The sequence below is a fragment of the Anolis carolinensis genome, chromosome 2 (assembly GCF_035594765.1).
Source record: "Anolis carolinensis isolate JA03-04 chromosome 2, rAnoCar3.1.pri, whole genome shotgun sequence".
Taxonomy (NCBI): Eukaryota; Metazoa; Chordata; class Lepidosauria; order Squamata; family Dactyloidae; genus Anolis; species Anolis carolinensis.
In genome coordinates this window covers 38172989-38199746 of record NC_085842.1, presented here as the reverse complement: position 1 = coordinate 38199746, position 26758 = coordinate 38172989, and positions in this window count along the sequence as shown.

Sequence of the window (26758 nt, the reverse complement as noted above, 5' to 3'; positions counted from 1 at the left end):
TCCTCCAGCCTGTTTATCAGCTGTTAGGATTTCTGGGAGTTGAAGGCCAAAACATTTGGGTACTCACAGGTTGAGAACCACTGCTCTAGTGGAAGGGCATTCCACAGTTGGGGTGCCACAGCTGTGAAGTCCCCCTCCCATGTATCTGTCCATTAAGCTCACTGGTGTGACTGTGCATTGATCTCACCGGTGTGACATCGATGAGGGTTTTTCAGCTCTTTGTGCTTTTTATTTATTTTGTAATTGATAGGATTTCACACTTACAATATTCCAGTGTTTATTTGTTTTGAAGTATGCTTCCCCCCCTTCTTTTTGAGATTTTGTGTTTTGGAGCAGGATTATTGCTGCCATTGAAAGTTGTTTTTTATTACTCCTTATAGTTTTTTTTTTGAAAGCCATGGCTCATAACAGCAATTTTTCAATGTTGTTGTTATTTATTTTATGGTGACTTTACCATGAGATTTTTTGGCCAATATTTCTTGGGGGGGGAATTATCTTTGATTTCCTCTGAGGTTAAGAAAGCACAACTCGCCCAAGATGACGCAATGGGTTTTCATGGCTGAGTAAGGGTTCAAACCCTGGTCAAAACAAAGGGAGATTAAAATAACACAAAAGAAGTAGTCCTTCCTTGAAATACATGATGAATCTGGCATTCATTGCCACAATGAGATATGATTGTTGGCTATTACCAGATGGAATTTAAAATAGAATAAAGTAATTTAAGAATAATCTTCCAATCACCGTCAGAACAAATAATACTAGAAAGCTATCATCATCATCATCATCATCATCATCATCATCATCATCATCATCATCATCATTTTCCTGCACCACACTGATTCTTGTTTGGACATCTACTCACATGCTGTTGCTAATAAGAATTCTTTGTTAGATTAATCTTGTGGGATGTAGAATATATATTGCTATACTTTCATGTGCCCATTTCACAACTCCCTTTCATACCGTTAGAGCATTTTTTTGGAACAGGTTGCAGAAAATTGCAGTGAAAATCTAAAATGTGACTAAATTTTCTCAGGTAATCTTCCCTTTGGCTGCAATGCTTTCTGTATTTTGATGAATATGTGCCAGTGGTTTCTTTTGGGAGGGGGGGGGGGTCAATTGCTTAATTAGATGTTTAAAATATTTTGTGTGACTACAGCTATGACAATATCATCATCCTCTCTTTTTGACAATGTGTATGCCATTTCTACCACTCAAGTTTGTTTTCCAGAATTATTTAGAAAATAACAAATAATTTTAGTATTTATGTATATTTTATGTATATTTATGCATTTATATAGAATTTGTGTTTTATAGACTCTAGTATTCTCCAGTGTGTATATTTACCTTTGCTTATGTTTACAGTATGCCCATTTTGTACTGTTGTCTTAGTTCATACCCTTCAAAGTTAAGCTGAAAATCAATACCTACAGTATTAACCTAAGGCAATGGTGTGCACTTTACCTGAATAGTCTGCTCAAGATTCAAGCCTATTTCAAATGTTATTAAATGAACTTAAAATTAAATTCAGAGTGATATTCACCCCCAGTATGAACTTAATGTGGATGTTTTTTTGTTGCAACAGTAAAATAGAATTACTAGAGAGAAGTTCACATCAATGGGGGGGGGGGGGGGGTCTGATTCTAGACAGAGCATTCATTCAGTGTTTTTAAAATATTTCCTGGGTGTTAAATTGCTTGGGGAAAACAGTTAAGTTGATAACACTCCTTACTTTGTGTTGGTTCTAGCAACTTCTCTTGGGAAGATCACAGTTCAGAAGGTCCTCTGAGTTAAATACTTTGTACTAGATTAGCCCTTCAACAGAGAGGCTACCAAGAGGAACTTCTACATTTTTGGCTATGACCATGAAAGCCCATTGGGTGACCTTGAGTAAATCACACAATTTTAGCCTCATAAAACCCTATAGGTTTGCCTTAAGATCCTCAGAAGTCAGAAATGCCTTGAAGGCCCATAGTCATAACGGAGATTGTGCAGTCCTCTAGATTTGAGCAAACAAATCTCAGGAACCCTAGCCAACATAGTAATAGCAAAGAATGTTGGGAATTATGATTCAACAACACCTGAAGGGAAGCCATTTTAAAAGTCATTGGTACTGAGAGTCTATTTCCTGACTGAAATTGTTCCATGGTACAAGATTCTCTGCAATGTAGGTGTATGTATTTGTGTCTCCAAATCACCTGTTGATTTATGGTGACTCTGTGAATTTCATAGGCAAGGATTACAAGAAGTGATTTTCCCAGTTCCTTTCTCTGCTATGCACTGTCCTGATACTCAGACTAAACTGAAAATGACTAGAAGTACCAGTGAGTAAACAGAGTTATAAATCCATTTATACAGATTAGTCAGAAACCTACAGGCATGTTACATACAGTAGAGTCTCACTTATCCAATATAAACGGGCTGGCAGAATGTTGGATAAGTGATTATGTTGGATAATAAGGCGGGATTAAGGAAAAGTCTATTAAACATCAAATTAGGTTATGATTTTAAGAATTAAGCACCAAAACATGTTATACAACAAATTTGACAGAAAAAGTAGTTCAATACTCAGTAATGCTATGTAGTAATGACTGTACTTACGAATTTAGCACCAAAATATCACGATGTATTGAAAACATTGACTACAAAAATGCGTTGGATAATCCAGAACATTGGATAAGCGAGTGTTGGATAAGTGAGACTCTACTGTATTTCTAAATTTCTGTACAGAAGTGGCTGGGCATTTTCCTGTCATATGTAACATCTATATTTAGTTCAAAATTATGCCTGTGTACTAGGGGTGTGCAATCAATGAAAGAAATGTTTCAATACTAATTGCTAATTTTTTTGGGGGGGGGGGGGTGGTGGCGGCAAATTGTTTCTAAAGTATTTCTAAAATATCGCAAGGGGTCAGTATTATAACTATTACAATGTAATGAAATTTTCATTACTATTTCTTTATATAATTGCGTAAGTGGGGAAGCTTCCTGGACTCTTTCCCCCCTCATTTTAACAGATATTGGGATGTAATTTGCTATAATTGTACCATTTGTACCCCCCAAGTTTCAGAATGTTTCATTCATGCACTAATTTTTTTGAGAATTTTAAAATTTTTGCAAACAACATTAAAAAAAACGTACAAGAGCTATCTCCTTGAATTTTTCTACAATGACATAACTTAACCAGGACATCATTCCCACAAGTTTCAGAAAGATTTGCATTTCTACTGATTTTGGGGGAATTTTAAACTTTTTATATCTTAGCTGCTATGGCTGGCTGGAGTAGAGTGGGGTGGGGTGGAGTGGTTGGTTTGCGACCACACTACCCCCAAATAAGGTAGTTGCTCAGTCTAAAAAAGAAGGAAAAGGTATGAGATGGGGAGATTGGATCCACTGCATTCTTTAAACTGCTGACTTTAATTGAACTAGATTTCCCAAACACAGAATGGTTTTTGAAAACAACTAAAACTTTGGGATCGTTCCCCAAGTCACCCCAGTAGATGCAGTATCAGATGCAATAACTGAGAAGAGTTTTCCACCCACAGAAAGATTTTGCTGCTCCTAGCAGTCACTCCTTAGCAGAATCAATAATAAATTAAATTATAGAAGTAAAATAAAATAAATATAGAATACTCCCAGCAATCTGGATTCCTCCTAATAGCAGTCAGTCACTAGCAGTCACCTCCTAGCCTCTCTCAATGTAGCCTAGCCTGCTGCTCTACTCTCTTGCTCACTCTCCTCTCCCAGCTTTTAATGGAAGAAGCCTCATGGAGCTTCTTAATTTAAAGAGGAATGGATGTGTCCCTGGCTCATCTCCCCCTCCCCCATCAACCCTGATCGGCTGAAAAGCATGCCAAGTTTGGCTTTTCTTCCCAGTACAGTTTGCTTGCTCTGGAAATTTAAACTGCATCACGAAGACAGTTACAATGCTTATGCAAGTTATGCAAAAGTGCTGTGTGAGAATTTTGATTCTCAAGTTTTTGGCATGGGCACTGCCCACATTTCTTCATATTGCGTCGCGTGTATGAATCTTAAGAAATAGATTCGACATATGATGCTGATACAACTTTTTGCACAGTCCTAATGTGTACCATTATATATGAATGCCTTTGTGCATAGTTGCACACTGCACATTAATCCACATGTGAGTTGCTCATGGTTGCATACTAATGTACATTGATGTGTATTGGATATTTGATTGTTCAAGGCAGGGGTCTACAACTGCCATATAACATTTTGACAATAATTCATCTCCTTGAAATAGAATCTCTATCATTAGATCCTAGTATTAGTTAGTATAGCTTTTAATCTGAAACTGTGTTCTTGATTCATGGATTAATACATCTGTTTGTCTCTACTGGGTGTTCAAAAGCTAGGACTAGATATCAATTTGAACACACACTTGGTGCTTAAAAATGTCTTGTCTGGGCGGTTTTATGACTCCCATCTCTTATTTAGGTACTCTTTGGAGCTGTCCATAAATACAAAGTCAGTTCTTTCCTTAGCCAGTGTGTGATAGTTGCCTCAGGCGCCAAATTGTTAGCTATTTGTGTTATTATTGAAAAAGACATAAAGGAATCCTGTAGCACCTTTGAGGTTAACTGGGGAGAAGACAGTTCTAGCATTAAATCCCCTTCATGATATGTATGGAGTAAAGTTACCTTGGGCAGACATTTCTTTATTATGCCATCCGATCCTCCATGTGATGAAGTGAATTGGAGTCCATGGGAGCTGATGGTAGAAATCTCTTTTTCCCAATTACTCCCAAAGTACTGCAGGATTGCTTTATATTTTTTAATGGAACTCGTTGAGTATTATTATGGAGTTTATGTCAAACTTTGTCATCCAGGCTGACTTCATTGAGTATATTCTAAATATGATTAAACCTGGATCAATTCCTTTTTGTATGTAGAATATGATACCTGTATCCATCCAACCAACCACACACCATGGATACCTGAAATAATAGATAAAAAGGAACCTAGTTATTTTCAATTAGGTAAATGACTTCCAGGTCATATGATAGAATTGAACAGGAGACCTAGATAATCCCAGAGAGAGCACCTAGGTTCTCTGTGCAATTCTATGGCATGCTTGGGACATTGACCATAGAGTTGTACTGGAGGATCTTGAAACACCTATAGAGAACTTTTGTTCAGATGTAGATAACTGAATCTGTTGATATGGGGGTTGCTCAGTCTAACCAGATTATGAAGAGATGCTGGTGGGGATATTCTGCTTCACCTGCTACAGCAACTTGTTTGGGTGATATGGGTTTCAGCTATGCATGGCATAAGGGAGAGCATGTCTGTGTCCTTTGTGAGTATGTGAACCATCTTGCATTGAGTTTCCCCAAAATGTGGGACAAGACTGGAGCAGGGATTGCAGTTTGCCCAATTAGAACAGGGAGAGTTGGCAGAGAGAATGAAGTCTTTGAGGCTTTTTTTGGGCACAGGGCATGTCTTTGATGTGACAAACAACATGTACTTCTGCAAAGGAATTCTCGTTGCTTGCCTCCAGTATTGTGATTTTGTAAATAATGCAACTCTGAAAAAGCTGCCCTATGACTACAGGGTGTTCTCATCAAAAGGAAACCAAATATTAAATAGTGTTGCTTCTGAAATCTCTCACTGGCTGGGAAAACATCATTGCTTGCCATAGCCCCCAAAGCAATTGGCTGTCAGGTTTCAGTTTAAAGAATCTGTATGACATTCCTCTTCCATGGGGCTCCAAAATACCAAAAAACAAAGCATGTGCATGGAAAAGCAAAACAATGCAACATCGTATAATTGGACCTTGATTCTAAGAAAGACAGGTACTTGAGCCTGTTGTAAGTACTAATAGGCATAATGAGTTTTTATTTAGACATTGGATTTGTGTTGCTAGTAGTAGTATTACTAATAATAACCACTAAAGTAGCATATCAGCTGGCGTGTCATAGCGCATGCCAGTCCAAAGCTCTAAAAAGAGGATTTTGAAATGATGACAGTATCTTCTGGGCCCAGAATCCGTTGCTTTAGATTCTGACATCTGGGAATGGGAGAAAAAGAGATAAAAAATGTTCAATATTCTGATGTACTGGAGTGTTAAAAAAGCAAGCAAGAGGCAGGCAGGGAGGGAGATGGTGGAGATGGTGATGAAAACCTTTAAACATGAACTGATATGATATTGCCCGGCACAAAAAAAAAAGTCTCTCTCTTTTCGCAGAATGTTTTGAAAAGATATTTTGACAAGTACAGGAGGATGTGGCTGTATCATTAAATAAGTTGGCAACTTTTATAACCAGCTTTTTGGTATTGCTGCTCAAGGGAAAGTCAATAAACTTTGATTCTCTGCATGAATGTAATTATTTTGGATTCGCCCCCCTCCTCCTTTCCACACACCCCCATGCTTCACTTCATTCTAAGGAAGGCTGTAGCAGTAATGTAATATCAGATGGCCAAAAGCAATTCAGAATACTTGCGTCCCATAGGATGGCGTTCAAACGTAGGGAGGCTGGGGGTGGAATAAATCATCATCTCTGATCTTGTTAAGGATGAAAATATCACAGAGGAGCAAATGTACTGGCGGCACTAATATTGGAATAATGTAGGCAGGCTGCAATCTTTTCTCTCATCCACATTTTTTGTATTGTGAACATTGTCTTTGTGTATTATTCTCTGCTTCATATAAATGAGCCCCACCCTCCTCCCATCATAAATATAATGCATAGTTTTCTTTGGTAATTTTTAAAAGTTTATTTAACTTTGATTTCTTTTTCTCTCCCCCGCCACTCCTACAGATATTAAATAATGTTTTTGCTTGTGCTTTTATAGAGAAGCTCCATAAAATTTTAAAGGCAGTTTTCACATTTTGAGTGAAAATACCCTGAAGGGTTTGAGGAAAGTAATTGAGCTGTTATATGTGTTTTTAAAAAAACAGACTCTATTAATTACATATTAATTATTACTATATGGTTTTGAAATAAAGCATTTTAAAGGTCTGCCAACATCTGTTACCTTGTGATCATAAGCACTGATATTTTCAGTAGGGTTTAGTTGTCATATTGTAACGGAGGAACTGGGCTTTGGGGTCTTTGTTTTTTTCTTTTTGGATTTACTGAAAAGATTGAGCATGCTACAAAGTGAAGTTACAGTGGTAACTGGTCTTCAGAATGCCTCTAGGGAATTTATCATATGAAGCAGGCATATTGCAAATACAGCAGGACAAAGGGTCTTTGGTTGCGACGTATCACTTTCTTGTCGCTTTCCCAATGAGAAACAGCCTGGAAAGCATTTCTTTTGCAAACAAACAATCCATCAGTGACCCTCTTTTATAAAATCATTTTCTTCTGATGGTCTTCCACCAGGAGAGTGCAGGAGAGGAATGCCATCATATGATATGTCCAAGTCAAAGACTCTGCTGTCTTATTGCAATTGCTATTTGGCTGCTTCATTTGATTAACTTCTTCTTGGTCAATATGGTCCTAGAATCCATTAGTTGAGACAAGGTTTGAGTCCTGACTGTAGCTCTGCTCCTCATTGTGTCCAACTTATTCTCTGTTGAGAATAAGTTGGACACCTATATTTGTGTACCTATATTTGGGAGAGTTGTCCTCCAGGCTGTGAAGCCCTGCACTAGTAATCTATCCCTCATTGATCAAACTGATGAATAGCATAACTTCCACTGTCCAACTATTCAAGTGTGGGACGGACACTGTGAATTAAATCTCATTCTTCCTACTTAGTCAATTTTTAACAATTAATTTTACATTGTTCTGAGTATTTAAATATGTATATTTTACAGAAATATCTTTAACATATTAATTCTACTGAATGTGTATATGATGAAGTATTTTAACTATGTTGTGCCCTGCTTCGAGCCATGAGGAGAGGTGGATAAGAAATAAAATTTATTATGACTGTTGTTACTTTGTCAGTGTTGTGCTTTAAAAACATTGCATTTCAAAAAGTCTCCGTTTCTCTCTCCTCTTCCTCCTAATTCTCTCAGCATATGTCAGTTGCTGGTAACTGGATTAAGAAGGCAATAACTTGCATTAGAATAACTTAGCAAGAAGGAGAGGATGGGACGGAATCACGCTTTCCAATAGACTCATGCAAAGAAAAAAAAATACTCCTGCAGCCTCTTCTACTTTCTGTGCTTTTCCTTGCTAATAAATTTGCCATCTTGACCACACTTTGAGGTTGCTTTGCCCTGTGCCAATTCATCAGTGAAATGTTCGAGGATATGGAATCGAAGCAAGAGAAAACCACCATCAAATTGTCTCTTGCTGATGTCCATGAACATCAACACTAGTACAAAGGTGTAAGAGAAAAAGGCAATGGGGTTTAAAGAAAACTGTATATGCCTTTCAGATACTTTTAGGATTTGTCTAATGGACAAAGTCAGCATTTTGCAGAGTGTGATAACAGTGCAAATTGGTTGCTGTTGTTATATTTTTGTGATAGCTTATATGTTTTTATGTTTTAATTCATTGTAATTTTTCTAGCCACTGCTTAGGCAGCGGGGAACTAAGGCTACAGCCTCTCCAGGGCATATATGCCTTCTGGGAAGGTGGGCGGGGCTGTAATCAGAATACCTCACAACACCTGTTGAGGGTTTCCGACAGTATTGCTTGGGCGCAATTACTACCATATGTGCGGATTTCACAGATGAACTCTCGAAGAAAGATGATTACACATAAGCAACCAAGGACCAGGCTGTGGCACAGGCTGGAAAGCAAGCCAGCTGCAACAAATCAACAAATCACTCTGACCAAGAGGTCATGAGTTTGAGGCCAGCCTGGTGCCTGCATCTTGTCTCTGTCTCTGTTCTATGTCATGGCATTGAATGTTTGCCTTTATGTGTGCAATGTGATCTGCCCTGAGTCCCCTTCAGGGTGAGAAGGGCAGAATATAAATGCTGTAAATAAATAAATAAATAAATAAATAAATAAATAAATAAATAAATAAATAAATAAATAAATAAATTTCTTCACATGTGGATAACAGAATCTGTAGATATGGGGGTTGCTCTGTCTAACCAGATTGTGAAGAGATGCTGGTGAGATAGTCTACTTCACCTGCTACAGCAACTTGGTTGGGTGGTATGGGTTTCAGCTAATGAGGTGGAGTGGCATTTAATGCATGGCATAAGGGGAGTATGTGTGTGTCCTTTGTGAACCATTATTGTTGTATTACTGGGCTTGGTCGCCATGTAAGCTGCCCCAGCTTACATGGGGCGGGATATAAGAATAAAGTTGCTGTTGCTGTTGTTGTTGTTGTTGTTATTACTATTATTATTATTAACAGTGCCATACCCAAACAAATAGTATTTTTTCTTGTAAGTATTTTTATAGTGTCCTCAAAATAAAGGCCATTGTCCCAAATGTCCGTATTTTCTCTCCTCCCTGCCAACTACTCTCTACTGTTTATGGTCAATGCAGTGTTTGGAAAACATTCTTTGGTTGGTCTACAATTCATATGTACAGCATTTTCAAAAGCATAGATGTTAAAATCATAGCTGGGAAAATTGTATGTTCCTGTTCAAGGCAAAACTTGGAAAACTGAATTTCCAACCAGAGAAACATTTAGATTTGGTATTTATCATTTGCATTGCATGCTTTGAGCCATTGTGGCTGATGCTTAATGGACCGTGCCTAATGGCATCACTAAGAGATGACCTAGGTCTCAGGTTTTGATCTGAGAGTCTCAGGACACTGAATCTTCTCACTATCAGAAAATGCTTCTTCCTGCAGTTTAATTAATTAACTTATCCAATTAGAAGTGGTTATTTTATACTATAGCTGTATTTTAACCTTTTTGGTATTGTGATATATGTTGAAAAGACACCATATCTGGGATCAGTGTAGAAAAAGTAGATCTTTAAGGAGGAATGCAGCTTGATATATATTGGAGTCTTCGTCAGAGATCTTTGTGTGTGTATTTAATAGTCCTCATTAATGATTACCCCCTCTCTCTCCCTCCATCTGGGTAAAAACAAAAAGCACCCCAGTGGGATGTGTGTCAAAGACAGGTCACACAAGTGTAATTATGATACATTTAAAATGGCCAATATTTATGATGCCTGTTAGTAAATGCATGAGCTAGATCTCACAGAGAAAGGATGTCCCACACATTAGTTTTTCCAAAACCTGTTTTCATTTTTCATTTGATGCTTTCCAGCATGGATTGCCTTCAATAAGTAAGGATAAATAAATATCATTAATGTCCACACCAGCAAGCATGTTGACAAAATATAATGGCAAAATAGGCTGTTTGGTTTTACTTTAAATATTAGGTTTAATTAGTTATCATCTATTTGCCAATTTTATGAGCCCAGGATCATTAAATTTCTCAAACAAAGCATAAATGCTTGTCCAGGGATCTATTCAAAACACTATGGGACCAAGGAAATGTTATAGTTTTAGCGTAATGTTTATAGCCACTTGGCTGGAAGGACAATAGTATTATGTACGCATAAAATCCTTCCTTCTGTGGAAGCCAGAATATAGAATAATGGATTGTCCGCGGGTCATTTGCAAGTGAGGTCATAGATTTTGTACTTCAAATTAGGTTATGTCCTTTTTTCTACTTTTTCTCAGGTCACATTCTAATTACTATATTGTGCATTAAAGCCTGTGATTATCGAAACACTTGGCAGATGGCGGGCTGTTAATTTGTATGTAAGAGATGGTGATTGCTAGTACAGTAATAGCCTTCAACAAAATATGAAATGTGAGAATTCACACACATGCCTTTTCAATATTCTTGTTTGGCTTACTTTAGCTAGATAATTGTAAAAGAATGGTTAAGCATATGCTTTAGATCATGAGAGCTTTTTCTTTGTTTGGATGTTTTGACTATAGAACCTGTAAAAATGGGAGAGGAATGAAGGAGGTAAGGGAAGAATGCCATATTTTTCCAAATAATAATCTTTTGTTTTTCCTGATCAAATAGACAAGATGAAAACGGTAGCTGTAAAGTGATACAACCTATCTTGAGATGCATTATAGTAATATTATTATTACCTAAAGAAAAAAAATCTTGGGGGTGGGTGGGTGGGAGATTATGGAGGGCCATTAGGATACCTACTATGCTGAGCTATGAAAATGATATGTGTGTATTAAAATTCTCCAAGTCTCATCTCATGTTTGTTTTGCTTTGATATAATACTATGTCCCGTGATCTTCTTAGACTGTGATAGTGGGCTTATATTAGCAAGGGAGTTAATACTGTTCTGTATGTAGGGTTGAGCCACACTGATGTCGGGGAAGGGCTGGCTCTTGCAATTGGGAGCTTACAGAAGTAGTTTGGTTCTTGAAAAAATGGATTTTGAAGCTTGTGTATACTTTATGGAAAAATGCCCACCACCTTCTACAAAAGAGTTGATGTTCCATTGCAAAGAAATAACATTTAGAGCCTTTTGATGGAGAAAAAAAATCAATCACTCTTATGAACAAGTGAAAAATGGAATAGTGTGGCATTGTCAACTGAAAGGTTTTCAGTAGTGTGTCAGTCTTCATCAACTTAGAATTCTTTCTATTTTTTCCACAGAATTTCCAAATCCTCTTCCGAACTCAATTGGAGAACTTTGGTATGAAGCAAGATATTACAGTTGGAGCTACACCACAATAAGCCAGGAAATTTAGATCATAGATTGACATGCAATCGAATACTAACTCAGAACAGGCCTTCTTAAACATTTTCCATTCATGACCCCTTTCTACCTGAGAACATTTAAGTGACTCCAGGTATATGGGCATCTAAAATAGGTATACGATGTATTTTATGTTTTATATGGGTATTTTAAAATAGGCGAAACCACGTAGGTTGTCTTTAGGAGGTCCAAAAAAACAACCTATGTGGTTTCAGATTCAGTGACTTGAATGATGTTCCAACAGCTTTGAAATCATGGGTCACGAAGGAAAACCATGAATTTTTCCAAAATGGATTTAATGTCTGGGTCAAACGATGGCGTAAATGTGTATAAATTAATGGTGACTATGTTGAATGGTAGTTTTGTGTAAAGGGTAGTTCAGGCTATGATCTGTAGCAACTTCTGCTGTTATATGTTCATTCCTAATGTTTTTATGACTCAGGAGGCAAAACCTTTTGACCCACCCTTGTACAACCCCCTGCCTTTTCATGGAAACTTTCAAGGATGTTTGCCAAGAAATACAAATATTTCTGAGCAGTTTTGCAAACAAAATTTTGATAGGAATGTATACACAGCAAAAGTTTCACTGGATGTTGGGACAGCGTCTATAACAGGGGTCCTCAAACTTTTTAATCCGAGGGCCGGTCCACAATCCTTCAGACTGTTGAGGGGCTGGATTATCATTTGAAAAAAAATACAAACAAATTCCGATGCACACTGCACATGTCTTATTTGTAGTGCAAAAACAACAACAACAACAACAAGAACAATGAAAGAACAATACAATATTTAAAAATAAAAACAATTTTAACTCAACATACATTTATCAGGATTTCAATGGGAAGTGTGCTCCTGCTTCTGACCAATGAGATAGTCAAGTTAATTAGGATTGTTGTTGTTGTTGTTGTTGTTGTTGTTGTTGTTGTGTGCCTTCAAGTCATTTCAGACTTTGGGCGAGCCTAAGTCTAAAATTTATTTATTTATTATTATGTATTTAGTCAAGTTAATTAGGATTGTTGTTGTTGTTGTTGTGTGCCTTCAAGTCATTTCAGACTTTGGGCGAGCCTAAGTCTAAAATTTATTTATTTATTATTATGTATTTAGTCAAGTTAATTAGGATTGTTGTTGTTGTTGTTGTGTGCCTTCAAGTCATTTCAGACTTTGGGCGAGCCTAAGTCTAAAATGTATTTATTTATTATTTATTTATTTACTGCATTTATTTACTACATTTGTATCACACCCTTCTCACCCCAAAGGGGACTCAGAGTGGCTTACAAATTATATGTACATACAATATATTATATTATTAGCATAGCACAATATTAGTATTATATATTACTATATTGAACTATACCACTATGCCTTAATATTATTAGTAATATTATATGTAATATAGAATATATAATTAATATTATCATATGGTATTATTCTTAGTGTTATATTGTATTACATTATAATATTGTCAATATTATATGTATATACAATATATTATATTATAAAACTGAGGGCGGGGGCCAGGTAAATGACCTCGGAGGGCCGCATCCGGCCCCCGGGCCTTAGTTTGGGGACCCCTGGTCTATAACAACCATAACTTTAAAAAGGCAGAATACCAAGCACAGTTGCTATTCTAATTCTCCCTTCCTTTCTTTTGTTCTTTCTATCTTTCTTTCTCTCTCTCTCTCTCTCTCTTTCTCCCCCCCCCCCCCCCCCGCATTTACTCTTCATCCTTTTTCCTTTCACTAAAAGCCTTGCTTTCAATTAGTTTAATCCCATATAACCATCTTTCATAGGACTTGCAACAGAAAGATGTGGGTGTGGGATGTCCACATGTGGAAATCTCTAAGTAATCCCCATTCATAAAAGGTGAAGAGGCTAAATGCCGAGAGAGGCTTCCAGAAATCCTTCATGCAAAGTGCTCATAAAAGAATGGCTTGTACATTTAAAAGCTCACTCTAAAACCATCCCCCTCTTCCCATATCTATTTCCACTTTATAAAACCTAAGTGCCAGTGTTGCTATGAAATGTTAGTGCAGGCGTCCCGGGTACTGACATTCAAGTAATCATCCCAAAACATTTGACATTGGGATTTCTCCCTTCCCCCTTTCCATCACTACAAATAGCTTTTAAATCTTGTGCGTGTGTTCTCCTTCCCTTGTAAGCAGTATCTGCATGTTTCAAATAGAAATTACAATTCATTTATGAATTATAAAAAGAAGTCACACAGCCTTAGAGGAAGACAATGTGATAGAGTCGCCATAAGTTGGAAACAACTTGAAGGCACACACAAGAACAATAAATAACAATGTTGTGGGTTCTATTGTGCCCGGGAACCCCCGGTAGCACAGTGGATTAAACTGCTGAACTGCTGAACTTGCTGACTGAAAAGTCATTGGTTTGAATCTGGGGAGTGGGGTGAGGTCCCACTGTTAGCCCCAGCTTCTGCCAATCTAGAAGTTCGAAAACATGCAAAAATGTGAATAGATCAATAGGTACTGCTCCGGCGGGAAGGTAACAGCGCTTCATGCAGTCATGCTGGTCACGTGATCTTGGAGTGTCTATAGACAACTCTAGATTTTTGGCTTAGAAATGGAGATAAGCACCAACCCCAGCAGAGTTGGACACGACTGGACTTAATGCCAGGGGAAAACTTCTACCTTTACCTTCTGTGTCCATTTTAATAAAGAAAAACCCTGTCCATTTTGTAAGGACTTTAATGCTAAAGCCGCTATTCCATGGCAGTTGTACTGTCACTGTTAATGGAATCCTACTGGGATAAGCATCTTCAGTATTGCATACTTCTTTATTTGTGCAATTGCACTATTGTTACTACTTATGAAAAACTGAATAATCTTCCAAGCAGGTGTCCTACTCAAATTCCCAACTCTGAGATGTAGCTGGTGGGGGAAAAAAAACCTTTTGAGACTTTGTGCTCATATAAAAATGTATTAGCCAGGCTTATAGGCAATTTTTGCAAGGCAGAAGACAACAGTAATCGTGTGATCTTGACCACCTGAATGCTTTTCTAGTTTCAAAGATTGCTTGAACAATTTAAAGGGAAGGGAGAATTGTTTCGCAAATTGTCTGAAAATGTCGGCGACCCAAGTGTCATTTTAATTGTTCCCTCCTTTGATGGCAAATGTAATTTATTCTGTGTTTACCTACATGACTCCCAGTTGTGAAATGTGACCCAGATTCCATATGCGCTCCTAACTTTCATTAGGTAAGAATGACACGCACTTATCATTAGAGTGTACTAATTACTGGAGAAAGTGACATTTCAAAGTAACATTATTCCTTGGGGTTTTAATGAAATACTACCTGGTTTATTTTAATTTTCATGAAGTTAAACAATGTGTCTTCTGCATTTCTGAACTGGCTTTCTTCTTTCCTTCTCCCCCTCACTCCCTTTTTCTTTATTACTTTTTTGATAACAATTTAAAAGTCTCTCTCTTGTTACCTATCTTCTCTTTCTGTCATGACAATGTTGGCATTTGTGGATGAGATATGGCCTTGTAATAATAGGATGTTAATATTAATGACATTTTAGGGAGGTGGTGTTAAGACTAACAGTGTAATGGAGGAAAAACTCAGGGGAGGCTATGACTTTTTTTCCAGAGAAAGAATAATAATCTGCAGGAATTTCTAAGTAATTGATGGACCCTCCTCATTCTGGCAAATGAATTAAGACAGTGGTCCCCCACCTTAGGTTTTGAACTTCACCTCCCAGAAGCTCCAGTCAATGTGGCCAATGGCCAGAAATTTTGGGGATTGAGGTTTGAAATAACTGGATAAAACAAAGGTTGAGAACCACTGAATTAAGCAGTAACAAAATTCTCAGTATTCTTTTGTGACTCATCAGTCTACTGTATGTCAGAGAATGAGGAAAATAATCAGGCAAATTTATTTTTCTTTGGTGCTGTTACAACTTCAAGATGGTAGCCATTCAATTGGTGCCACTTCTCTTTGCAAGATTATTTACTGTTCTAATTATAAGCTAAAGGTTGTATTCCAGCTGATTCGTGATCTTTGGTTAGTGTCCTCTTTAAGCCAAAGGTATGCCACCAGAAGCTAATTGAAGTGAAAAATCAATTGTGCTTCCTCCTCAGTAAATTTGCATAGGATTACAGTCATGACCCTTTTCTTCAATATTTTCTTTATTTCTTTTTGGATGTCTGCACTTTATGATGGTATTTTACTCTTTTTAAGGTAGAGATTTCCAACTTTGGATAAAAAAAACCTAGGGAAAGGTAGAACAAATGTCATTATGTTTGTGTTGTCTTGTTTTGTATTTTTTATGCTATATACTTAAAAAAAGAAATGATGGTATCAACAGCAACCCCGCTGGTAGCAGGGAGCTAAAATGAAACAGACCATTCTACTATTGATCAAGAATCTCTGTGTATGGGGTTATTTGTTTCCTGTACAACTGAGAATGAAATGTAGAAGAAAGCTAAAAGGAAGTCTATAGATAGCAATAACAGACACTTTAGGGTTAAAAGATACATGTGATCTATTCTCTTTTTTTTCTGGGTGTCCCTGGTCTGAAGCAGGTCCTTTCTTAATCCTTTTAACACTTTGATTATCAGATTGGTAAACATGAGCTTCACAGTTCATCAGTTACCAGCTTCCAAACTGCATTAAGTAGGAAAAGATATCCTGAAAAGTGTGCCATCGAGTCAAACAGCTAATTCCATAATGGAGGCATTAGTGTGGTGTTAGCATCAAAACCTAATTTTCTTTAGTATTGCGATGCTTGCATGACCATATAGTAAAGGTCCTTGCCCACGGCTTCCCAGAAATCAAAGCATAGGCGGGATGTGCATTTTCACTCTCCTTTTTTAGATCAATACTTTTATCTAAATATGCTTTGGCCTTTGAAACATCAAGGATATTGTTTATTCAAAGGCGTGAATGGACGTGATGTTTGGAAGGAATCACAGATTAGTGAAAATCAGAATGATGGATTTGGTACAATACTATAGCTTCTCAACTGGCCTATTTTATTATTAAGGTTACAGAATTTTTGTTATCCAATGCAGTTTTAAAACATTGATTCTGTTAAGATGAAGGGTGCTTTTGCAAACAAATAATCTGTGAACTCATGTAATGAGACCAGAATAGACCTTACCAATGTCTCCTATTTATTGGGAAGCTAATGGAAATGTGTGTCTTGAGTAAATTATTTGAATCTGTTAATATAAAACTGCAAAATTGTTTGGTGCAAAATACCTCCTCCTCACCACCAAAACAATGTACTACCTTTCACTCCCTTGACCACTCTGAGTGTTCAGGCATAGAAAACTTTGCTTCTAATAATATATTAGTCTTTAAGTATTTTGCTTTTAAACTAATACTTGAAAGCAGGCATTTTAAAAGTGGTTAGAATAAAAACTAGTTTTAACATACTGAAATGTTGCCAGATTATTACATACATGTCCTGTTGTGTGTTTGCATTCTGTGGAATTTTGTTTCACTTTCATTATATTATAAACTGAAGACAAACAAAAGAAATACGTGCATGACCACATTTTATGGAATGTTTTAAGGTTATCATACCAACCTGTTATTCCACTACAGTGTGTTAGCATAGACACATAACATAGCCCAATGTTTTTTCCTTGGTGTCTTGAGGCCCTTCTACACATGCTGTAAAACCAGGAAATAACCAGGTTAAAAGGGGGGTAGTGGCTAAATGAAGTTTAGCCAAAGTTCAGGAGGGATTAGATTTTAAAAAGCATGTGTTAAAAAGGCGTACTTATAACCTGATTCAGCCTGTAAAAAACTGCATCTTTTCATGACCAACCATATATTCCTGCAGTCATGCAAAACACATGCTTTCTTTCCTTTCCCCCTGTGTAGACTGTACATTTTCACTTTTTAAAACTCTTTATTTTACACGTTATAATCTTAAACCGAGGTTGAATTAAGAATTGGGGGAAGAAAGAGATCTGACAAGTTTTTAAAAATGCCCTCTATTATGTGCTGGACCACATATGTGCATATGTAAATCTGCTTGTGTTTATATTACGATATTTGCATGTGTGCATATATGGTCCAGTGCATAATGGAGGGATTTTTTTTAAAAAAAACTTCTACTGGATGTCCCTTGTCCATCCTCTATTTTGAAATGCTACAGAGAAAGGCTGTGAGGACAGTGAGGGACCATTTCCCAGGAAGGCTGTGTGTGGACCTGTCGTTAGCTCCTGGGATTTTTAGTCTTTGATTTAAAATGCAAATATTGGTGCTATCTGGAAGTGCCCTAAATTTTAAGATATGCTCCTGGGGTTATTTCAGGATGCTGAATTAGAAAATTGCATTGGGTTGACTGCATCAGCTTTAGTTTCTTAGATATGGTTATCATGCTTTTCTATGGGGAGCAGATGAAAACTGATATATGCCATGTGTTCTGTATCTCAAAAAACTAGTGTTAATAGGGAAAAACTGGTGCCATTTTTTGGAATCATTAGATCAAATATACCCAGAAACGGGGCTAACATTTGAGGTAGCAAATGTGTGTTAGCCAATGTAATGCAATGAGAACCTTTGATATTGCACATTCCTTCACATTAGCACAATTGTGCTGATTCAGTATTTTGTGGCCTGTCGGTTATACTTCCACACACCATCCTGCACTACTGTGGTTTCTTAATTTTTAATTATTTTTAGTTTTTAGCAAAACTGCCCAATTTTAGTATTAAAAACAACAAATATGTCTAAAATAAAAGAAAAACAGCCAGCTTGGGACTAGTGAAGGGAAGGAGGGAGAGGTAAGAGAGGGAAAATCCCACCTCCTGACATCATTTCAGTGCTGGTGTGTTGGCCCAGAAGCAGAAGGGACCCATCCCACTAAGGAAGGTGATGGAAATGTTGCGGATTGGGAGCTATTGACAGGAGGAGGAGGGGAAGAGATGCAAACTGATAGTGGGATGCACACGGCATCATGGGTGATGATCCAGTTGCAAAGCTGGTTTACATGTTTCATGTGATAATGTCCTTTGAATACATATGAATTCAAATAGCAGTAAAGTTTAGTCAAAAAGTGGGCGAGGGAACGAAGAGTTAACTGTGTAACCTCAGGCAGCAGAGAGCATAAAAGTAAAGGTTTTCACGTGACATTTAAGTCTAGTCGTATCCGACTCTGGGGGTTGGTGCTCATCTCCATTTCTAAGCCAAAGAGCCAGTATTGTCTGTAGGCATCTCCAAGGTCAGGTGATCAGTATGACTGCATGGAGCACCATTACCGAAGCAGTACATATTGATCTACTCACATTTGCATGTTTTTGAACTGGCAGGTTGGAAGAAGCTGGGGGTAGAGGCTCACCTGGCTCCCCAGATTCAAACTGCCGACCTTTCAGTCAGCAAGTTCAGCAGCTTAGTGATTTAACCGGCTGTGCCACCGGGGCTCCTTTGGTGTTATTTGGGCACCTGATTCTTTTTATTCTTATGCCCCTTCAAGTCAACTCCTACTTATGAGGATCCTATAATACGTTTTCTTGGCAAGATTTATTTCAAGGAGATTGACCTCCAGTAAAATCTAAATACTTGCCCAAGATAATCCAGTCTGATTCTAGCGTCAGGTGGGAATTTGAATCCTGTCTCCCAGAATCCTAGGAGACAGCCCATCTTATCATACTGGCTCTTGGCAAAATATTAGGCTACAATTGCAGTAGGCCCTCCACTTTGTGGGGTTAGGGGTGTAAAGGTCATGGCAAACAAACTTTTTTTAACCTGAGAGAACAAGTCTCTAGGAATCTCTAGATCCTCCAGGGCAACTATATGGTAAACATCTGACAGAAGTTGACTACAGAATCAAATTAGGGGACTTAGACATTCCTAGAATAAACCTATTAGTCAAATCTGTAAATAATCAAATCTGCAAAAGTTAGACCCGCAAATACAGAGGACCAACTGTAAATGCGCACTGTTTTTGAAAAAAATGTCTAGAGACATTCAGTCTGTTGTCTTCAGATACAGCATCATGATCTATTAAACTGGGCTTTCATGTTCCAAGTTTTGATTGTTCTTATACATTAACCTGGGAAGTCTTTGAATGCCTTTGACTTTACTTTTCTTTCTTTCAGTCTTGCATGTTGTCCACAGATGAGCTCACCTTTCTTTTTACAACTGAATCACAATAAAGTCCATAACTGCATTTTTAAATTAGCTTGATGCAATATGAAAGCAAGGCCAGATTATGTGAACTATAAAAGAAGGATTGCTTATGATTTTAGGCAGCGTGTACTGAAGTTGTTACAGAATCATAGGGCTCAGAAGATCACTGGGGAGTATCTAATCCAGCTTTCTTCATTAAGACAGGATTTACTATCATGAAAGCTTTGAAAAATGTTGCAAGGAACCTTCACTATCCAATCAAACACACCCACACAATGCAAAGAACACCTGATAAAGTTGGGGATTTTTTTTTTTTTTTGCAGCATCTGTAGCTTACAGAGTTAGGCTCCATGTGGTACCAGGGGCCCATTTAAATTGTTGCTTCAGTTCAGCCCTGGATGGTAGTAGTCATAGCAAAGTCATCATCATCTAATGGGACTGAACCTGGTTTGGACCCACTGGACAGGCACCCTGACCTTTGTCATGGTTTGTCGCCATGTCAGCAGGCACTAATGATAGCAAATATGCCAATGTGACTTGGAGAGGGGAAGGAGGAAAGAAGTGTATGAATATCTTCCACTCTCCAAGTTACAAACAATGACAAAGGTAAGCGCCATCCCCTTTTCGTTGCACCACAGAGCACAGGGAAAGTGGGATGGTGTCACTGGCTTGTATGAACAGCAGGCATTGGTTCTGAATCATAATCACCACAGCTATTCAACACACCCCAAAGTTCAGGACTGTTCTAAAGCATTCCACGACACAATATGAGGTAAAATTGGGCTTGCCAATTTTACCTTATAACATGGACCAGAAGTTCCTGGATGTACTCTGGACACTAGGGATGTGCAAATCAGTTAAATCCCATTCTAGTTTTGGTATCCAGATTTCTGTGGACTCCGAGATCCATTTTTCAGGAGCCTCCTGAATTTGGCCAGGAAAAAAAATCCATTTTTGATCTGGGAAGATCTGGCTCATTGGCTGCAATGGGGAACTTACGAGGTTTCTCTTTCATAATTTTAGGACATTAGTCTTAAGAAACCACTCTTTCTAGGATCCTTTCTCCTTATATCCTTCAATAAGACCTGGATTAAAGGCATCAGATTTAAGAAACCATCCTTTCTGAGATCCTTTCTCTTTATATCCTTCAATAAGACCTGGATTAAAGGCATCAGACTTAAGAAACCATCCCTTCTGGGATCCTTTCTCCTTATATCCTTCAATAAGACCTGGATTAAAGGCATCAGATTTAAGAAACCATCCTTTCTGAGACCCTTTCTCCTTATATCATGGATTAAAGGCATCAGACTTAAGAAACCATCCTTTCTGGGAACCTTTCTCTTGATATCCTTCAAAAAGACTTGGATTAAAGGCATCAGAACTAAGATAACACCCTTTCTGGGATCGTTTCTCCTCAACACCCTTTCAATGAAGCTGAGTTAAGGCACCACTTTAAACACTTATTTCATTGGGAGCCACACCACCTGAATGAGCATTAAAAAGATAAAGGTTTTCCCCTGATGTTAAGTCCAGTCATGTCTGACTTTGGGGGTTGGTACTCATCTCCATTTCTAAGCCGAAGAGCCGGCGTTGTCTGTAGACACCTCCAAGGTCATGTGGCCGGCATGACTGCATGGAGCGCCGTTACCTTGCCGCCAGAGTGGTACCTATTGATCTACTCACATTTGCATGTTTTCGAACTGCTAGGTTGGCAGGAGCTAGGGCTAACAGCGGGCACTCATTCCGCTCCCGGGATTTGAATCTGGCACCTTTCGGTCTGCAAGTTCAGCAGCGCAGTGCTTTAACACACTTCGTCACCGGGGCTCCTGAAGGAGAATTAGCCATTCTCAAAAAAATATAAATTACCTCCTCATTTTATGGTGGCTTTAGAAATGGTAAGATACTTCTACCAGACATTTGAAGCTTGCCTCGTATGAAGGGCACTATTGATGGCAGTTTCTTAAGTGTGTAGAAAGTAAACTGCTTTTTTATTGCAAGCCAAGCCATGCAGAGCTGCGAGTGGCACTGAGAATTTAGATCTCACAGAAGTCTGCTCGTAACAGAATAATGGAAACCCAGCTTGGCCAAAAGACACGTCACGGTTTCTTCTGTTCTGATTGGCTCAATAGGCAGGGCTCACAGCGAAAACCCATTTAGGCATGCACAGCTGATCTCTCCCAATATGAACAAAATGTATATTTAGCTTAATAATGTTTTTCATTCCCCCATTACTTTTGTATTTATTTTTGGAGACCTGCCTTAAATGTAAAATGTTATGTCCATTCCAGCAGAGTAATTGAAATATTGCCTGAACTAACTGGATCTTGTATTTTACACTTTTGGTATAACAAAAAGACATCTAAAAAAGAAAATACAACCTGCACCTACTGATTTTTCCTGTCAAATGGCAATGCTTGCTCTTTCTTCCCTCCTTTAAACTAAATGTATTTCTATTAAAGGAATAGGTCTAACCCAAAAGTTCTTTTTATTGGGAATTATTCCTCATCAAATTGCTTTCCATTTTGCTGTCAGATGTTGTTCCTTTAAAATGTGCTACAGGAATGCCAGATAAAATAGTTTATATGAAACAACTTAATGTATTTTGGAAATGAGGATATACCTACACTTGTATCATGGAGAATAACTAAAGCATGGAACATGGTGAGTCGCAATGTGCCATTCAGTAAGTCATATATTATTTCCATATCTAAAAGAATCCGTATCAGATTTCAAGAAGAAGACAGGTGTAGAAAAAAGAATAAAAGTGTTAGAATAATAACATCAAAAAGGGGAATGGCAGAAAGGTGAGAAATCTGAAATGAAGTCTATAGACAGCAATGACAGACTTTTGGGACATATCTGCACTGGTTGCTCAATATGGGGCCACTCCAAAGCATTATGCTTTGAACTGGAACCTAGATTGACTATGATGGCCATATGTAGTGGACAGATTCTCCCTTGAAATTGTGTCAATGTCCAGCTGGTCTGAGACTGCATTGGCTCCCTTGACTGTCTCCTTGCCTTTGTGTCATTGTTTTGGAGCTCCTTGCAAGAGCCTTAATATCACAGTCATGTATGCTGAGGTAATAACATGAACTCATCAAAATCAACAAGGAAGGAAGAGAACAGCCCCCTTCTTCTTGCTGAAGTGCAGATATGGCTTATGTGAGCACCCCATTCTGGTTTCAGCAGACACAGTTGTGAGAGCCAAGCTCTTATAGGGAGCTCCATGGTCAACAAGGAGTGGCAACAGTGATGTGAGGAATATTTATCCTCTTCACTGTGATGATCAGTGCAAAGGGTGAGTGATCACTGATGGTGGTGGGTGTGGATAATGTTCCTTTAAAATGTACCACTGGATCCAGCTGTCCAGATGGCTGCAAATCACAAGGACACCCTGAGATTTGTTGCAAACTCTGCAGTGTCCTCTGACTTTGCTTACTGCAGAGTAAAATTGGGTTGACAGTGAAAATATCTTTTTACTGAAAATTGTTAAGCATCATGAAGGGATCCTCTCTCCTCTGCAGGACTCTACCAGATACCATGAAGCTGTGGCCAAGTATACATAGGGACCACCAAACGCAGTGCCCAAACAAGAGTCAAAGAACATGAAAGACACTGCAGACTAATTCAACCAGAGAAATCAGCCATAGCAGAGTACTTGATGAACCAGCCTGGACACAGGATATTATTTGAGAACACAGAAATGCTGGACCACTCCAACAACTATCATGTCAGACTGCACAGAGAAGCCATTGAAATCCACAAGCATGTGGACAACTTCAACAGAAAGGAAGAAACCATGAAAATGAACAAAATCTGGGTACCAGTATTAAAAAACTCTAAAATCAAAACAGTAGATGGGAACCAACACTCTGAGGGCAGAGGACAGCTAATGACTGAACAAAGGATGCCCCCCAGGCAAGAGACAAAACCTTTCCAATGCTAATTAGGGTGATTAACTGAAACATTAATGCTGGCTTCCCAGTGACAAAGGACTCTTGCCACACCCTGGACTCCACAGATATATATTCTTTCCTTTCCTTGCCTAGTTTATCCATACCTCACAACCTCTGAGGATGCCTGCCATAGATGTGGGCGAAACATCAGGAGAGAATACTTCTGGAGCATGGCCACACAGCCCGAAAGACATACAACAACCCTATCATGAAGACTGCAGACATCAACTTCAGGGGAATTATTTTTTGACCTGTGTAGATATGGCCTTAATGGACTGGATTTTTTGTATTTCAGCTCTCAGAAATGCTCACCATTATTCATGCTTGTGTAGTCAAAATTGGTATTAGATTTCATAATAATAAATATTTTGAGTGGCTATGAACATTTACTGTAGAACATTGCAACAGGATCACTGCAAACAGGGAATTGCCTCCCTATTTACAATCAAGGAGCACAGTCTGCAAAGATCCCATATGATGCCTGAATGACCTATGGATCCTAAATTCAACGTTGGTATTAGACTTAAACGTGGATTCAGTTTCCTTCAGTACCTTCAGTACCTCTGGGAGCCCATAACGGTAAGGGCCCTCCCGATTCAAAAACCTGCCTAACACAAAAACAAGCGGGAGCCGATCTCTGCTCCTCTTCCCCTATTCGGTATCACAGTTGAGCCTTTTTTATTTTCCTTTATTTTCCTGATTCTTTTTATTTAGTGGGACTGGCTGGGAGTTGGGGACCTGAGGGATGGTAGGTGGGGTGCTTGTGCATGTATGTTTGTGGGCTTTCACCCTTTTAGCTTCTTTTTCTCCTTCCTTTTCTCTCCTTTGGAAAATACTAGAGTAGAAAGTAGAAACAGCTTTAAGGAAGCAAAATCCCAAGCAGAAAGGAGATTGCAGTCTTGCAGGCAAGAGAGGAGATTTTAAAGGTAGTCCAGGGAGTATATCTCCACTGAGCTCCAGGTCATCGTTCATCCCTCCCATTAAGCCCGGTCTCCTCTTCTATAGGGAAAGAATCCAGAAATTTAAGAGTGGTAACTCTGATGCTTTTTAAATCCATGTTTCAATCAAGGATATGGAAGGGGAGCCTGTGGGAAGTCCCCCCCCCCACCCATATCGGACTGGATAGGGTGCTTTCTTAACTCCATTGCTGAGGCTCTCTTGAAGGGAAGAAAGGAATGGCTCCCAGGGGAAAGGGGAGCCTTTTAAGTACCCCATTGCTTCCAATGGGCCAAAAGAACCCCTTTTTCAGATGCAGAATGAAAACATCCATTTGGCAGTGCAACCATTTTCTGGAGATACTGGAAAATAGATATAGGGGGCTACCAGATCCAGCAAGCAGAAATGGATAGCAATTCACCCAAAATTCACAAGCCTAGTAGGTATTTCTAATGCCCCTCCTTACTCATATAACAGAGCCTTTTCTTTTTTCCTTTCTTTCCTTTATAAACCTTCATGCAAAATATTGTAGGTACACTTTAGGAGTGCTTGAAAGGATAAGAAGTCTAGGGATTGAAAAGTGGAAATGAGAAGAAGATAAAGTAGTCATGACATTGTGTTGCTGCCTTGGAGCTTCATTATGGGTGTCACAGCTTTTTAATATGCAGTTGATACGGCTTAGAAAAATGCTATATTTAATAAAAATAAAACATTTGTTCTTCAGAAGAATACATTTTTATCCACAGCATTTAACATTGCAAAAACATCTTGGTTCCTCTATTGCATTTGAAGGTCTCAAAGCACTTCACAGATATGAATGAATTAAACTTTGTCATGAAGGTGTGATTACCCCTGTTTTTGCAGCACACATCTAGGTTAATTGTCTTTCCAACGTCCCATAGGAAGGTTGTGACAAAACTAGATACAGAAACCAGGGATGACATCCTTACCTGGAGCCAGTGGCATTTGTTTTAATCACATTAAGTGCAGAAATACAGACAAGGGGAGGTGTGAGAGCTGTAATAAATGTGACGGCTATGCTGCAGACTTGAAAATGGGTGACACGAGACACTGCTGTCTACACTGCAAATTCCTCAGTGCCAGGGAATTCAAGACCGTACTCAAAACTCTTGAGAGTTAGAGGGTCCAGATGGAGAGCTCTTAGAGCTGCCAGTTTAAAGATGTTACAGCTATTCTGCCTGAACAGTTTTCTGTGGTAAGGAAACAGATTGAAGGAGCAATAGGGAAACATGAGACAGTTTTAGAAGAAGTCCTCTGGACTCCCTTCCTCTTGAAAAAAATCCCAGAATAAGATGTGTTTAGTGAAAAAAATTCAGCTGGAAGCACAGAATTATAAAGTCAAATAATCCTAGAGTTGGAAGATACTTAAGGACCATCCAGTCTGATCCCTTGCTATGCAGAAAAACACAATCAAAACACTTTCAACACGTGGCCATCCTGACTGTGTTTTAAAACCTCAAGAGGAACAGACTTCACCACCCTCCGAGGCAACATATTCCACTGTCGAACTGCTCTCTCTTCTCTTAGCTAAATACACACAGGTCTCTAAGCTACTCTTCATAAAACTGGTTTCCAGAACTTTTTCCATATTGGTTGCACTCCTCTAGACATGTTCCAGCTTGTCAATATTCTTCTTGAACTATGGTGCCCAGAATGGGACATGGCAGAATAAAATGGTGCATCTAAACACAATATTCCTATACTTCCACCCTATACATTTATTGGGTTTTCTTTGCTGCCACATTGTGTTTTGTTTTTAGCTGCAACATTCTGATTATTGACTCATGTTCAACTTTTGGTCTATTAAGACTCCTAGGTCCCTCTCATATTTACTGTTGTCAAGTCAGGTGTCACTCCTGCTATATGTACACATTTTATGTTTTCTTTTATTTGTGCTTTAATAACAATTAAATACTATATTTCAGCAACTAGTTTTGGGCACTGTTTTCCAAGTTTTCCAAGCTCTGGGGATTGGGTGATATTAGTTGTCAAGACTGAGTGCTATTAGTTGTGAGACATTTACTTATAGTTGCTACCTTGTTGCATTGATGGATTGTGGATAGCAGATTAGAACAAGAGCAGAGGGTAATATAC